The following is a 15480-nucleotide window of genomic DNA, read 5'->3' as shown; positions in this document are numbered from 1 at the left end:
TATAGGTACACACGCGGATCCTATTGTTGGATCTTTCTTATATCCGGGTAAAACCGGAGTATAAAAGATAGGAGATATTTTCTGGATGAGATAGAGTGAGTCATCCATCCGATTTTAGATCTGAACATTAGGGTTTTGAAGCAGTTTAGTCTCTCTCATTCATATCGAGATCTTGTTCTTTTGTTTTCGTTGTAATCCGTTTGTGATAAACAGATTGTATAAAGAAGATGAGTAGATTAGGTTGAGTGTTCATAGTTGAGAGTAGATTAGGTTATTTGTAGTGAGTTTTCAGTTGTATGTATATGAAAACCTTCTGTTTCTTTGTCATAAAACGATATAAGGAATGAAGATGTTGGGAATGATTTGTTTGTTGTTTTATAACATGGTATCAGAGCGTAAGGTTGAAGGTTTTTGATCTTGTCATTCCGATCGTTTTTTTGAAGCTCTTATCAACCGATCAGTAAAAGGTATCCATCACTACTCACTTTTTTGAACTTGTTTTTTGTTTTTTGTGTTCTATTCGGTTAAGGGTTTCTTCGTAATACCCGATTGATTGTTGAAACTAGTCATCAAGATCCTGGTACTACTAGCTGTTGTTTGGATTGTGCAGGTTCGTAAGGATCGATCTGGATTGGAAGTTCTTCGACGATCTGTATCAAAATGTTGAAGCTAGATCGATTAATCCCTTATCTGAAATAACTCTCTTGGGGTCAGATTTCATCACTGATAAACCCTCGAAGAGAACGGATTTAGGGAGTCGATCTCACAAACAATCCGGATTAGTGCATTGTAAGGTTTCTTGTTCCTTTCTTTTATCTGAATCTTGACTGTGGTTGTGAGATATTCTGGTGTCTTGTATACATCGGTTGGTTGTTTTGTCTCTATTTTTTGTGCTAATTTTAGTCCTTGATCTTGGTTGAACTTGGTGATTGACTGTCTTGGGCCCCGACACACTGTGGTGACCATCTGGACATTAAGTCAACACTCTTGTTCCTTTGTGTTTTCTTGTCATTTCTTTTGTGTGTTTTTGTTATTTCATTTGATCTATAATGGCTGATATACCAGAGGGTAGTGGGTCTACCAAAGAAAAAGATTCTACTACCCCAGGTACCCCAATTGATTTCGATGATCCATTGTATATTCACCCCTCTGATAATGCTGTAACCTCTATCATTACTATTAAACTCACTGGTAATGAGAACTATCGCCTATGGCGTAGTGCTATGACAAGAGGGCTTGAGGCTCGAAATAAGCTAGGGTTTGTAGATGGTACACTTACTCTTAATAACACTGAGTCATCTAAGTCCTCTAAATGGGAATGTGTCAATGTTGTTGTTTGCAATTGGATTTTAGGATCAATATCTGAGTCAATTTATGCTAGTCATGTGTATTCTGATAAAGCTGAGGATATTTGGAATGAATTGTTTGAAACTTATAACAAAGCTGATGGTTCCATAATATTTAATATTCATCAGCAGATTAACAACTTAAAACAAAATGGCTCTTCTCTTTCAGATTACTATAATAAACTTGATTCGTTATGGAAAGAATTTGATGGTTTAACTAGCTTAACAGAGTGTGTATGTGATGCTGCTACCAAACTTAGTGATCATTCTAAACTAATGAAATTAATACAATTTCTTAGTGGTCTTGATGATACTTATAATCAAGTTAAAAGTCATATTCTGTTAATGGAACCGCTACCAAATGTTAAATCTGCTTTTTCTATTTTATCAAGAGAAGAGTCTCTTCAAAAACATGGTTCTTTAGGGGTTTCAAGTTCTTCTAAAACTCAAGTGTCAGCTTTCAATAGTAAAACAAGTGAATTTAAGAAGTCACAGGATCAGAATAGGTCAAGAAATCAGTTGCAATGTAAAAATTGTGGTGTTAAAGGTCATTCTATTGATAGATGTTATAAATTGATTGGTTATCCAAAAGATTTTAAATTCAGAAATGGAAATAATAATAAAAAAACTGGAACTTTTTCTGTGAACTCTTCTACTATTGAGTCTAATAATGTTAATTCTAATGTTCACTCTGAGTCTGTTCATAATAGTGATGTTCACTATCTCACTAGTGAACAATATAATAAATTTCTTCGGTTGATAAATGAGAAGTCTTCCAGTGAGGATGTTACTGCAGCTGGTAATATGGCAGGTACATCCTTGTTTCATTGTTGTAACTCCTTTTCTAGTACTGATAGTTCTCAAAGTTGGATTATTGACTCAGGGGCAAATCAACATATGATTTCCTCTGAGTCCCAACTTAGAGATGCAGTGAATGTGTCAGGTCTTAATCTGTTTGTGAAACATCCCAATGGGTCATCTGCACCTGTGAATAAAATAGGAAATCTTTAGTTGTCTTCATGTCTCACCTTGTTTAATGTCTTTGCTGTACCTGATTTTAATGTTAATCTTGTGTCTGTACATAAGTTGTGCAAAGATAGTAGGTGTGAAGTTGTATTTTCTGAGAATAATTGCAAAATCCAGGATTCACTATCAAAGGAGATGGTGGAGAGTGGTAGGGAATCTGGGGGGCTGTACTATCTTGACTGTATCCCCTCAGGTAACTCTTCTGATTTTTCTAATACTAGATGTTATGTTTCTAAATTTACTTGGCACAGTAGACTTGGTCATCCAGCTGATCAAGTTCTAGGACATCTGAAAGAAAAATTAAAACTTGGTAATGAATCACTTCCACCCTGTGATGTTTGTCATAAGGCTAAACAAACCAGGGAATCATTTCCTCATAGTCAACATACTTCTACTATGATTGGTGAATTAGTTCATTTAGATGTTTGGGGACCATATAGACTCGCTTCAGTTGAAGGTTTTAAATATTTTCTGACTATTGTGGATGATTTTACTAGGGCAACTTGGGTTTTTCTTTTAAAATCAAAAAGTGAAGTTTTTTGTTGTTTTAAATCTTTTGTGAATATTCTTCAAACTCAGTTTGATGTAAAAGTTAAATTGATTCGATCTGACAATGGGACTGAGTTTGTTAATAATCAAATGAATTATTTTTGTATTGAAAATGGGATTTTACACCAAACTTCTTGTGCTTACACTCCACAACAAAATGGAGTTGTGGAGAGAAAGCATAGACACATTCTCAATGTGGCACGATCACTTCTTTTTCAATCAGGAGTTCCTGTTCAATATTGGAGTGATGCTATTTTAACTTCAATTTTTTTAATAAATAGGATGCCTTCTTCTGTTTTAAATGGGTTTTCTCCCTATGAGTTGGTTTTTAAAAGGGCACCTAATTTTGATCATCTTAGAGTTTTTGGTTGTTTATGTTTTGCTGTTAAACTTAATATAGGTGATAAATTTTCTGAACGTGCTGAGAAATGTGTTTTGTTAGGATATTCTGTTGATAAAAATGCTTATAAGCTTCTCAGTCTTGATTCTAACTCATCTTTTATATCCAGGGATGTGAAATTTTATGAATCCGTCTTTCCATTTAAACTAAAATCAACTTCTGTTGATAAAGTGACAAGTGTTTCAGGCCCTAGTGATCCTTTTTCCTATGATGACTTTGACACTAATGATTATCAAAATGATTCTATTAATCCCGATGAGTTGAGAATTGAATCCCGGTTGGATGGTGCTGATGCAGCCATTGACTTGGATGATGTCAGTAATGAGGCTATTAACCGAAGTGGCGAGGCAGTTGTGCCTCCTACTGGGTCCTCGGTTCCTTCTTCTTCTAGTGTGTCTGAGGAAAATAGTCAGTCTCATTTTTTACCTTCAATTGAGCAATCTTTAGGTCCCTCTAGGTCTAGACGTGAGTCAAGAATGCCAGTTAAGTTTGTTGATTATGTGGTAGAAGGTAAATATAAGTATGGTATTGAAAGAACTGTGAATTATTCTTGTCTTAATTCTGAAACTAAATGTTTTGTTTCAAATTTGAATAAAACAATTGAACCTAAAAATTTTAGTGAAGCTGTAACTGATCCAAATTGGGTCAAGGCTATGAATGAGGAAATGGAAACTTTACATAGGAATAATACTTGGGAAATAACTAATTTACCAAAAAACAGGAAAGCAATTGGATGTAAATGGGTGTATAAAATTAAATATAAATCTAATGGTGAGGTTGAGAGATATAAAGCTAGGTTAGTTGCAAAAGGTTATAATCAAAGAGAGGGAATTGATTTTGAGGAGACTTTCTCTCCTGTTGCAAAAATAGTAACTGTTCGTATTGTTATTTCTTTGTCTGTTCATTACTCATGGTCATTATATCAATTAGACATAAATAATGCTTTCTTGTATGGGGATCTTTCTGAAGATGTATATATGTGTCTTCCACCTGGTTATTATTCTGAAAATGATCTTAGAGTCTGTAAATTGACTAAGTCTTTATATGGTCTTAAACAGGCACCTAGAAAATGGAATGAAAAACTTTGTGCTGCATTGTTTGTGTTTGGTTTTCAACAAAGTGTTAATGACTATTCATTGTTTATTAGAAAATGTGATAGTTCTATTATTGTTCTTTTGGTGTATGTAGATGATATTATTTTGACTGGTAGTGATGAATTTGAACTTAAGAAAGTAAAAGAATTTATGAAAAGTCAATTCCTAATTAAAGATTTAGGAACACTCAAATACTTTCTAGGAATAGAAGTAGTAAATATTGAATGTGGGTTGTGTTTGAATCAAAGAAAATACTGTCTTGAACTTTTACATGAATATGGTATGCTTGGGTGTAAACCTGTAACTACACCACTAGAAACTAATTTTGTGATAAGTTCAGGAGATTTTGATAAAAAGGATGAATTGTTGAGTAATAAAACTGAATTTCAAAGACTTATTGGAAAGCTGATTTATCTTACTATCACAAGGCCTGATATTTCTTATGCAGTTCAAGTTCTTAGTCAATACATGCATAAGCCTAGAAAATCTCATTTAAAAATTGCTTTCAGAATTTTGAGATGCTTAAAAAACAGTCCTGGGAAAGGTATTGCTTTAACAAAACATGATGGTTTTGAATTAAAAGGATTTGTAGATGCAGATTGGGCTAAATGTCTTACCACCAGAAAATCTGTAACTGGTTATTTGGTTTATTTCAATAATTCTCTGATTTCTTGGAAAAGTAAAAAACAATCTACAGTATCGCGATCATCAACTGAATCAGAATATAGAGCCTTAGGTTCTATTACATGTGAAATATTGTGGGTTTTGAAAGTTCTATTTGAATTAAATATTAAAGATATTATTCCTGTATCAGTATATTGTGATAATGATTCAACTATTAAGCTAGCTCTTAATCCGGTTTTTCATGAAAGAACCAAGCATTTTGAAGTTGATCTTCATGTTATTAGGGAAAAAATTTCAAGTGGTGTGTTGAAATTAGTAAAAATAAGTTCTTGTAATCAAAATGCTGATTGTCTTACAAAGTCATTAAGTGTTAAACAACATGAGTTTTTTCTAAAAAGGTTGGGTCTAGTTGATGTTTTTTGTATAGAAAAATATAAAATATTTGATTGAGGGGGGATGTTGAAATATTAATGTGTGTCAATCAAATATTTATATGTAAGGTATTATTTTGTTATAAGTTGAAGATTGCAGGGGGCTGTATGAAATATGGTGTACAGGTACACACGCGGATCCTATTGTTGGATCTTTCTTATATCCGGGTAAAACCGGAGTATAAAAGAGAGGAGATATTTTCTGGATGAGATAGAGTGAGTCATTCATCCGATTTTAGATCTGAACATTAGGGTTTTGAAGCAGTTTAGTCTCTCTCATTCATATCGAGATCTTGTTCTTTTGTTTTCGTTGTAATCCGTTTGTGATAAACATATTGTATAAAGAAGATGAGTAGATTAGGTTGAGTGTTCATAGTTGAGAGTAGATTAGGCTATTTGTAGTGAGTTTTCAGTTGTATGTATATGAAAACCTTCTGTTTCTTTGTCATAAAACGATATAAGGAATGAAGATGTTAGGAATGATTTGTTTGTCGTTTTATAACAAATATCAAGATTAGCTTAGATTAACATTTATTATCTAATAAAGATCAAAATAGTTGGAAAAGAATAAATCGAAGCCTTTACTGGTAGACATGGTATGATTCCGATCAACAGAAGGAGAGTTTGGACCTTCTTTTAATTGCTGCTCTTCAAGAACCTTGGAAGGTCATTTTTCCAGAGACCACTTAAAAATTCCTGGAAGAAAAGAAAGTAATTAAGATCACCTTCTCATGGTTTGAAAAACTTGGAACAAAATAAAGGTCCTACCCTTTTTGATCCACACGGTAGGAAAAGAATCCCCATTTTCCAAAGATTTCCTATTGACAAAGAAATACTTTCTTTGCCGCCAACATTATGACAAGATATGTTAAGGAAAAGATGGTCCTTCCCGGTTATTATTTTAAAACTAATGTGGGAAGAACCAAAATTTCTAAGGTCATAAACGTCAGCGATCTCAGATAATCCAATATCAAGGTTCTCAACCTCATTAAGATGGTTGATCCACAACAACACACGCCAAACCATAGGCATTATTTGGACACAAGAGAAATGAGTTATTTCAAAGAATTGTCATATTAGAGTTAGAAAAGGAAAAGAAAGTCATATTTGAAAGGGGAGATAATAAAAACATATCCAAGGTGCTGATATAAACTCAGTTCTTTGCCTCACATCATAAGGTCTGAAAACTGTTTGTGAAGGAAACCTCCCTCCTGAACAAAGAGACTCGATTTTGATATCTAAAAAATTACTAATTTCCTTTTGACTTCGAGAAAGAATGCATTAATCGCTAAAATCCTTATAGACAAATCCCGCATTATCAGCTTTAGAGATAACAATAGTTTTATCTATGATACTGAACAAAAGAAAGAAATGAGTAAACTCACCTAGAAGAATAAGTTGTTCGTTAGAAAGTAGAAACCTCCAAAATCAATTTATAGTATAGGAATATACCTAATCAACCGGAGAAAATTCAAATCTTCTGGGAAATCAAATAGTTAACCCATCGCTTCAGCGTGTAATGATCACTAAGTTTCCAAAACCAAGAAATCTCCAAATCCCTCCTGGATTGGAGATTTCTAAGGGCAATTATTATAGGTAGAATTTTTAACTTATTACATCTTGAACTTGAACTAACATCCCGAACAAGTCCAAGATCTTGGATTTATTCATTATCTTGGAATGCCATAGTTTCTCTTGTGAAATCTTTTTAGGGACTTAATACTTAAAGGAAAAGAATTAGACCAAGTCAATATCACGTGTTCAACACTTAAAGAACGTTGAAGACCCTCGATAGAAAATAAAGACCTGTACAAGCCCAACGAAAAAAAGAATGATGGACGGTATGATAGACAGGTCTTTATTTTCTATTGTGAAATTCTTTTTTTTTTGCTAAAAGACCTGTACAATAACAAAAATTTCGTTATTTATTTTTATTTTATTATCTTCCCCCTATTATCTTCATCAAGCTTGAATATGTTAACATGAAGATTAGGCAGAATGCAGCAAAAAAGGAATAAAAATAAATAACGAAATAGGGGGAAATAATGATGGACGGTATGATGAAGATAATAGAACTGTAGGGTATTTTTGTCGGGAAAATGACTTACAAGCCCAACGAAGTTTCCAAACCGTTCAAAAAACCCAAATCATGTTTTGTTTGTTCAAAAAAACTCAACAAACTTAACATTTTGTCTAAAAAGCCCAACTAAGTTACGCTATCCTGAAAGTCAAATAAGAGAAACAGATGACGTGGCTTATTACCGTATCGGGAAAATGACTTGTTAGACCAACAAAGTTTTCAAAACGTTTAAAAAACTCAAATCATGTTTTGGCTGTTAAAAAAAAAACCCAACAAACTTAAACAAAACAAAATTGAGATTTTTTGAACGGTTTGGAACTTTGTTGGACTTTTTAGATAAAATGTTAAGTTCGTTGGATTTTTTTGAAACAAAAAAACATGATTGGGTTTTTTTAATGGTTTGGAAACTTCGTTGGGCTTTTAAGACATTTTCCCTATTTTTGTCTATCGTTTTTAGTTCCATTATGTTCCACCTTTTTGGGTAGGACTAAAACTTCTTTTCTGCTTATTCTATCCCTACCAAACGCCATTTGAAAAATTTTGTTACCATTCTGTTCTGTTCTATCCACCAAACGGTAAGGAATAAAAGAGTTGATTGGTGAACTTGTTTAATTGATACAGTCATCCCGCTCAATTTCATAAAAATGATGAAAAAAATATCATCAATTCAATATTAAGAAGAATAAGACCTTGGAAATTAAGCCCATAACATACTTCCAGTTCTCCGCTAGAAGGTTGGTTTCAGTTGTAGTTTTTGCACTAAATCTTTTCCAGAGCTTTTCAAAAGTAAAAAGGGAAAAAGTCAACAGATCAAGAAGAGAATATGAAATCTAATATCAAACGATTTGTGCAAAGAAGGAGATCAGGATTAACTAAGTAGTTTAGAGAAAAGATTGGATACCTTTGACTAGAGCCGACAAAAATCGACCCAATCCACCAACTCCACCCGAACCCAACCCAAAATTAACGGGTTGGGTTGAGATTTTCAACCCATTATATACATATATTAAACCCCTAATGCTTATGAATAGTGCATTTTGTGCACTTTGGAAATTGGCCACGGTAGTTTTTGATTTATAAGTTTTAGTCCCTTGATTCTTTCCTTTTAGTTTTTGACCACCCCACCATTAAGTTGTGTTTCCTTTCATTCTTCGTCTGTCTTCGTCCGTCAATGGGGACACACGTCTTTAATTCTAGGTCTGCATCAGCAATTGACTGCTTCATGTTTGTATCTCGCTTCCTCTTTCTCTTATTTTCTAATTCCTTCTTCCATCGTTCTTTGTTTCTCAGGATTTTGGTTTCTTCGGTATGTAGCCAAAATCAATTAACCAAAATATTGTATACTTTGATGTCTTCCGATTTTGATTGCTTCCTTTGATGGGTTCCGATTTTGATTATTCTTTACCAGGCGATGATGTATTTGATTTGTGACTCCATTGATGGGTTCCGATTTTGATTGTTCTATAGCAAGATTGAGGCGATGATGAGTTTTATCTCCGAAAAAAATTCAGATCCATCATTGTTTTTGAGCAGAGCAACTCGGAAGGCATATCCGACCGGAATATGCAACCGGTGTTTGCAGCCATATCGGTGTTTGATCGCCGTTGTCTGAGTCTTTCCATCCGTTCTAAGTGAAATTGTGGAATTCGATGTTTTGTTGTCTTTTTTTGGAGTTTTGTTGCCTTTTTTTTACTATTATCACATACTGTATATGTTTGTTGGTCTTTCCATCCGTTCTCGTATTAATGTCTTTGGTTTGGAGTTTCTTAAGTAAATTGTTTGATTTATATATCTTCTGATAGGAAATGGTGACATATTGTTCCAGGTATGTACATGTGTATAACTCTCTGCATATCCAATGACTTTAATCGAACTAAATTTGAACTGAATGATCGATTCTCTATGTTTTCAGGAATGTGAAGTTCTTAAGGGGTGCGAGTATCCTCAATATTACACCATGATATGATATTCATTTCATTTATGACAGCCGGATGTTTTGTCGATAAGAGTAACATGTTCACTATAGGGTTAAAGTTCTGCCCACCAGTTATTCGATGAAATGCTTAGGCCACTTCTTCCATTTTGTCATAATAGTTCACCTATAACTTATCATTTCATAACCAATTAATATGACTGTATTGGATGGATGTCATTTTTGTTCTGAATATTTGTTATATGAGTCAATAGTTGTCCATTGTTTTCTTCCTATAGAAGTGGTTATGTTTATAGTGATTAAAAAAAGGTAAGTTACTGGAAAAATATGAACCTACTGACTTTGTGGAGTTCTACTTCAGGTCATTGGATCAACACTAATTGGTCCTTATCCAAATTTTGCAATCTGAGGTAATTCTTAATGAAACAAATTAATGTACGTATAAGGTCTTCTAATTAAGAAAAAAAGTTCAAAACAAGCATTGATGGAGGTTTTATTATACAAATGTTCAGTGAAGACCCTAAGACAATCCACCATGGAAACTTTGATATCAAAATGTAAAAGTGCAAGAAAGCCAGTGTTAGGTGTGTCAAATCAGGCCGTCGTATCGTGTTTTTGTCTGACACGACAAAGTTTTTTGTAACACGAACACGACACGACACGATGTCGTGTTTTTTTTTCATTAACATGAAAACGAACTTATTAAAAAATGACAACACGACAAAGATAATGTTACATAACTATTATTTTATTTAATTCGTATTTAATCATATATAACACGATAAAAACGACAAACACGATAAATACATACTCAATCGTGTCAATTTCGTGTGGATTTGCAAACACGAAAACGACACGACATCGTGTTTTTTAAACTTGACACGAGCACAACACGAAAACGAATTCGAATTTTGATTTTGTCCCGATTTCGTTTCGTGTCGTGTATTTTTGTCGTGTCGTGTCATAAATTGACACCCCTAGCCAGTGTGGTGGTTGGATGTATGCCTCAAGGAAGTCAGATCTGAAAGACCATAAAGGTGTTAGTATAATTTAAGTTCAACAAATTGGTTGGATATAAAGGATTTTGAGGAGAACATTAAAGGCCACCAACTCCGACTATTGAATCACAAAATTCTACACTTCATATTCGCAAGGTATCGTTTTAAGGGTTAAGTATAAGAAATAGCAACATACTTGCATATATATGTTTATAATAACATCATGTTTTCATTACATCTTATAGAATATTATACTTTTAACATTTTACCCAATTATAATAGTGTCATCCAAATACAAATCAATTTCATTGCTACACTTGGAGGTAATCTTGATTTCATTTTGGTTTTGTTTCCCTTTTCTTAAATTTTATTATATTTCTTATCATTCCATCCTAATTAGATATAAATATTGGATACATGCTTAGTTTTGGAATCAGATCGACTGCGGAACCAACTTAGCTGCATGTTACGGATTTTTTTTATATAGTACAAGTTTGGTGGTTTCTGAATACATTTGATTTCTTACATGTTTGTTGATTTTGAGTACATTTGAATTTCTTCGGGTTTCAATATTTTCAAGTAAATTAAATGTAGTTTTTGATTATTTTCAAGTAAATTCTAGTATATAGAAATCTGAATGTAATTTTCGATCTTTTTCACATAAATTACATAATTACAACGATTTTACATGCGACTCTTCTTTGATGAGTGGAAGCTACATTTCTTGTAGTATCTTGAACTGCTACACAAGCTTCCAATGGGTGAGATTCTTTCCACTCTTAAAATAATTTTTTATTCGTTGATATATTTATTGTAGGTGAAAAGGTTGACCCATTTACTTAAAAACTATAAAAAATATTATTTAAATAAGCAAATTAGGATTTCTCATGGAAACTCTAAAGGATGCAAGATCAGTGAAGCTAAAAAACCCTGTTGTCTTTTGCTTTAACCTATCACTTTGGCATTGTCTTTTGTTTTAATCGGATGTTGGTGACAATTTACCATCTCCAAACGCCAATTTCCCAATTTCGAATCAAGACCTTAACCTTAATGATCTTGTGGCACTTTGAATGTCTATTTTGTGTAATCTGGTATGACTGTGATCACTAATGGAGGAATGAGTCATTCCCTCCTAACCTACTGTCACATCAGTTTTTGTCTCTCTTTTTTCATCTTTCCCAACCCACAACATACGAAAATCCTATCTTTCTCAATCAACTCAAACCACTCAATAAAAAAAATACAAAACAACTAAGGTACAAGTCTTAAAACACATGATACAAGAGAAAATGAGAGAAAGTAGAGAGAGGATGAAGCTGGTTAGTGAAACCAAATAAACAACCCACCACCCCCAACCCACTGAAGAGGGAGTGGTATCTTGGAGGTACCAACGGTAACTCTATTGCTAATTAAGATTTTACCTTGATTGTTTTGTATTTTTTAATTGAATTGGTTGAAAAAGATAGGGTTTCAGTGTGTTGTGGGTTGGGAAAGATGAAGAAAAATAAAAGAGAAAAATTGGTATGACAGTGGGTTGAGTGGGGTGGGAGGGAATGACTCCCTCATCCCTAATGGCATTACTTTTGTATGATTCTAGTACAACTTTCAATCGGGGTAAAAAAATACCAAGTCTTAGGTTGGACAAAAAAAGGGGGGTTGACCTCAAATTGTATGCTTTTTGCTGTTAATATGTTTTGATGAAGCAATTTATAAATTCTATAATTTTGATTTTTTTTGTACCCGTAAAAGAACATCGCAAAACTTACACAACGAGTAATCCCCATCTTCCATTTCCACAAATATGTCCCCATCTCCCTATGTAACAAACTTTTCATGTAATATCTATTGTTAATATGTATGTCCTCCTTAGATTAGAATTCCAAATATATGAAGAAAATGTAGAAAACCAATAAATAAAGTGACTTGTGGTTCACCACGGTCTCACTCACTAGTTTAACTTAAATAGGTCAACCCGTCTAACACATTTAATTAAATAGGTTGAGTTGGGTAAAAATTATCAACCCGTTTTCAACCCGTCAATCCGTTTAACTTTAATCTATATATATATATATATATATATATATATATATATATATATATATATATATATATATATATATATATATATATATATATATATATATAATTTAATATTATTTGAATATTATCATGTATTAATCAAAATATTAATTTTCAAATTATAATGTTGCATTATTATTTTCTATGTTTAATAAAATTCAATCATAATTTACATCCTTTTTAGTGTCGATAATACTGGTCACTCTCCAAAATCACTGTGAAACTAAACATTTTTAATGTTATTTGAACAATTTAGTTGTATTTATGAATTAGGATTTTGCTTTTGTCATAATTATGAAGTTTTATTTACGTTTTATAATTTAATTGGTATAATAGTTAATTATATAATTTATTTAATTGATTTAAATGGGTTAACCCAAGTTTAATCCATTTATTTAATAGGTTGGGTCGAGAACTACATAAATAGGTCAACCCAATGACAACCCATTTATCTAAAAGGTTGGGTTGAGTTGGAAATATCAATCCATTTAAATAAAGAGGTTGGGTTGGGTTGAAATTTTCAACTCAATTATTAAATGGGTTAAACCCAAACCCAACTCAGGTCGATCGACCCACTACCACCTTTACCTTTGACGTCTCGCCACCAATGTAAATAAAGTATGCAAAACTGATGAAGAATCCAGACGAGGATGCTTGCAAACTCTACCATTCCAAGATATCCATCGATCCAAGTAGCTTCCTCGTGTGCATTGAAGGTTTACTAGAGGTGTATGAATTTTGTTTTGGGATAGCAACCAGACCGCTTCACCTACACTTAGGGGCTGTTTGATATATGTTCTAACTGGGTCCAAAGAGGGATTGGGTAAAAAAAGACAATTGGCATGTTTGATATTGATCTAAAATTCAAGGACTCGGTCCAAAACATGGACTCGATCCAAGGTTTTCATCAGATTCGGTCCCCTTTTTTCTATTGATGGAACGAGAACAAAAGTAATCAATTCCCATATTGCCCTATTCTTTCACGCCTCCACTGAAGTTGCTCGCTGTTATCGACTGCTTCTATTACCTTTCACGTCCAGTCGTCTTCTTCATCCGACGAAGCAACCGAAGACAACTTTTTCTCCCTCTCCAGTTTCTGTATTCTCTGGAATTTTCTCCCCCTTTTACCATTGTCGACGCAACCCTCCTCCTCCACGTACTCCAACGTAACGATTCTCCTCCATTTACCCAGCGACGCATCTGGACTCAACATACTCCATCGTAGGTCATCCATCACCGCCCTTATCCTCCATCTCTGCCGGTAAGTCCTACAATCGATTTCTGATCCCTGTATCTTTGTTAAAACTTTTCAATTTTTTGCAATCGAGTTTTGTAGGGTCTGTAATCGATTTTTGCAATTGATTTCATTTCATGTTTGTCTCTGTTAATCTCGTATGCGCTTCATGCTCTGTTGGTGTTTAGACCTAGATATGTTTTTAGTTAAATGTGCTTAAAAGCATTTATGCCTTCTATGTGTTCGACAAAACGCCACTGTCATTTATGCCTTCATCATATATATTTGTTTAGAGGTATATGACTTTATTTATTATATTAGAAGAATATATTATGATATCTCTATAGCCAAGCCATTCAGTGGTGAGAGTGAAGGATTTTTTGTTGTGAAAGTGACTGTATTTTGAGCCGAATGCAATCAAGATTGAAGCATCTTTGATCAACATTGTGGAAAAAAAGGAAAAGAATATGCATCTTTGTTGTCAAATATGGTTGATGGTGTCCCAAAGAAACCAAGAAGTTCTCAATCACTCAATGAACCTACAAACGTATATATTATATATTGTAGATTAATGGTTATTTGTATTGAAAATTGTTATGTGCTTGTATACATCTTTTTTAAATAATGGTTGTAAATTACATCATTTTGTATATTATATCATCTTGTTTTTGAGTATTCAATCAAATTCATTGTTATTTTTGAACATTTTTATAAAAATGTAATGTTATAAATTAAATGATAAAGCATAAAGGAATTATTAAAAAATGTTATTTGGGGGTAATATAGTCATTTTGCACAATTAGTCAAATGCAAAATCAAACAACAAATTTCAGTCAGAAGTTAACTTAGTCAGAACTTCTAACCGAGTCAGCTTCTAATCCAATCAGCTCTGACCCAATTAGCATCTATCAAACGACCCCTTAATTTCATAAACACATAAAAGGTAATCAATTAAAAAGTACCAGAAAAAGGCAACCGACTAAATTAATTAGGGAATTATCGATGATGTTAAGATTAAAATCGAACAAGGAGACTATAGTTTGGGCATCGAGGCAGACGGGAAGAGAGACAAATCTGAGAAATTACGATGGATGGTGCATAGGGTTTGTAGTCGCAAGTGAAAATCATGTTAAGTGTACAAGAGATAGAAGTATGTGGTGCTTTTGAGATCGACGAGTGTTAGGACATAAATTTGTGGTTTATACTTTGTTTTTCAAGGCTTTTAGACTTCTCGGTTTAGGACCGAAATCTCTATAATTTTGGTGGGCTTAATGATGTTTTCGGTTAGGCTGGGCTTTAGTAATTATGTATTAGTATATAATGTGTTATTGTCAGCCGTGAAGAGAGTTAGTCATTCGGTTTTATCAGAGAGAGATTTAGAGAGCATTAACAGTTAGAGATAAATCGTTTGATCTTATGTACCTGACTATTAATCAATAATAGTGTGCATTGAAGATTGATGTTTATGTTCTTGTTTCATATTTATTGTTTTGTGTTTATCACTTGATTAGGATTCCGCACTAATCTCATGTTTTAGATTGATACCTAGATCGGGGTTTTACAATTGGTATCAGAGCTTGAAAACGGCTTAAAGTTGTTTTAGTATCAATCAGTTTTCAAAACAATCCATCAATTTTTTGAAGTTTTTGGGTCTCCTTTGGCAAAAAAAAAATCACCTTTGCTGCT

The 15480-nt window shown here is 33.3% G+C and overlaps 2 long non-coding RNA genes across 2 annotated transcripts; both read left to right on the top strand.

Annotated features, from left to right (window-relative positions):
- The first annotated feature begins 8780 nt into the window (after nucleotides 1-8780).
- Nucleotides 8781-9744, top strand: LOC111908804 (uncharacterized). The gene is made up of 2 exons (XR_002855989.3): nucleotides 8781-9375; nucleotides 9463-9744. It is a non-coding gene; the product is annotated as an uncharacterized LOC111908804 (long non-coding RNA).
- A 3404-nt stretch (nucleotides 9745-13148) lies between these two features.
- On the top strand, nucleotides 13149-14479 carry LOC122194524 (uncharacterized). The gene is made up of 2 exons (XR_006183534.2): nucleotides 13149-13821; nucleotides 14187-14479. It is a non-coding gene; the product is annotated as an uncharacterized LOC122194524 (long non-coding RNA).
- Nucleotides 14480-15480: the final 1001 nt, after the last annotated feature.

This window comes from Lactuca sativa, chromosome 5, assembly GCF_002870075.4.
Source record: "Lactuca sativa cultivar Salinas chromosome 5, Lsat_Salinas_v11, whole genome shotgun sequence".
Lineage (NCBI taxonomy): Eukaryota > Viridiplantae > Streptophyta > Magnoliopsida > Asterales > Asteraceae > Lactuca > Lactuca sativa.
The sequence above is the reverse complement of the archived record's forward strand: the minus strand, read 5'-3'. Positions and strand labels throughout refer to the sequence as shown.